A 2,032-nucleotide genomic window follows, 5' to 3' on the forward strand; every position below is an offset into this window, starting at 1 on the left:
ATTTTTTAAGTACGATGTCACTGAATAGATAGATGTATTTCTAGGGTGAGCGAAGACTCTAAAATATATTCTTTTAAAATGATAACCTGTAAACAATTCATATCTCAATCGATTAATTTCTATCTTTTGATGTCATAAAATAGAAAACTAGGAAACTTAATATTATAAAATTAAAATGAAAATCTGATAAAATTAAAATTAATTGGTCAAATTTGAAATAAAATATTAAAATTAAAGATATTAAAATGAAGTATTAACAAGATTTATTTACTCACAATTATTTTATAATCTCTTAAATTAACTCATTGTTACTTTTTTATACAGATTATGAAAGAATGTATCAAGAAAAATATTGAAATTAGATAGAGTGGAAAGTGTTTATATGTGGCGTAAAAACATAGTATTGCGTAATGCATATCTAACAATAAGTACACATCCTGAATGTGCTCCGAATAGAACACATCTAACTATCATGTGATAAAGCGTGACGTAAATATACCCTTCCAAGTGAACCACTCAGTGTAGAATTATATCTAGAGGATTCTCCTTAAATCATCGATTAGAACATTGATGATTTATTTTTAGAATTTTATTCATTCAAGATATTTTATAATTATATTTGACACACATTTTATTGTATACTTTATAAGGCTATTTATCATTTCTTAAGATGAGCAGAAAATTTCAGCAATTTTTTTAGAAGAACAACAAGATATTAGCGTTTTTGATATGGCATTTCTCTTTATTTATTAGAGATGCAAATTAAAAACTTTTTTACGTATTTTAGTATTATATATAATTACAGGGTGTAAATCATCGTTTTAATCGGATCACCTTGTATATATTGCATTTACGTGAGACTCATTTTTCAGATAAAGGTTTACTCACTTATATCGTAAATGTAAGAAATAACTGGACCAGCTTATCTGTCTTATGCAAAATCTATTTTATGCAATATGTAGATGACAAATATTAAAAACGAAAAAAAAATTAAATAGCATAATATTGTAAATACGAAAATGTTATGTTAATTGAAAATGTAAAGATTTTTAACTATGAAAAACATTAAGAATTTTAAACTCGTATTATTAAAATATACGAATATTTTTTATATAAGGATATTTCACTTCAAATCTAACCAAAAAATGCGTGTTTTTTACTTTTTTTTATTTTTTATTTTTATACATAATGTCAATATGTATTTTTGTCAAATTTTAACGCTGTAATCATAATATTTTTTTAAATATGAAATAAATGGAATTTTTTTAATTTATGCAAATTTTGAAGTCATGATACCTTTAGAATGTTCTAACTTCAAAAGTGGTTTAAAATACAGAATTTGATGACAAATCATTTTAAGACGGATTTATCACACTTTACGTGTGAATAACAAATTTTTAAATAATGTATAATTGTTGAAAAATATATATTTAAATACTTAAAAAAATTTTGTAAAGAGGTTAAAGTTATACCGTTTGGAAATTAAAGTGTTCTAAAGATATTCGGAATTTGTATAAACTTTTATCTTGAAAAACATTATGATTATAGCATTGGAACTTGATAAAAATGCATATTTTAATATTATATAAAAGAATAAAAAATACATTTTTCTGTTTGACTTGACGTAAAAATCATCTATAATGTTAAGTTATCTTAGAAAGAAAATATATTAAATCTACTTTGAAATATGTAAGGCATCACATTATTGCCTTCCAATTTTGAAGCATTTTTACGCATTTCATTATTTATTTACTATGATTATTCATAAAACATTTGAAATTACATTTTTATTGATGAATCTAGTATGTGTTAAAATTTGTACATCTAAAATTGTGTCAATAAGGTAATATAATCAATGATTTGATATGAAGTTTTTTTTCTCTATACTTCTCTTTTTTTACATAGACGTTTTATAACAGGTTCAGTCATTTCTTATATTCATGATTTACACAAACAGATTGCAACAATCAAATATATATTTGATACGTTGATTTTAATTGAAATTAAAAAATGCAAATCGAGGAATCGATAA

General features: G+C 22.7%; 1 protein-coding gene across 1 annotated transcript in view; it reads left to right on the forward strand.

The window, feature by feature from the left end:
- LOC108686698 (kinesin light chain) overlaps positions 1-2,032 on the forward strand; it is a 26,946-nt gene that overhangs the window by 20,052 nt on the left and 4,862 nt on the right. The gene's annotated exons all lie outside the window — the stretch shown is intronic.

This window comes from Atta colombica, unplaced genomic scaffold, assembly GCF_001594045.1.
Source record: "Atta colombica isolate Treedump-2 unplaced genomic scaffold, Acol1.0 scaffold189, whole genome shotgun sequence".
Classification (NCBI taxonomy): domain Eukaryota; kingdom Metazoa; phylum Arthropoda; class Insecta; order Hymenoptera; family Formicidae; genus Atta; species Atta colombica.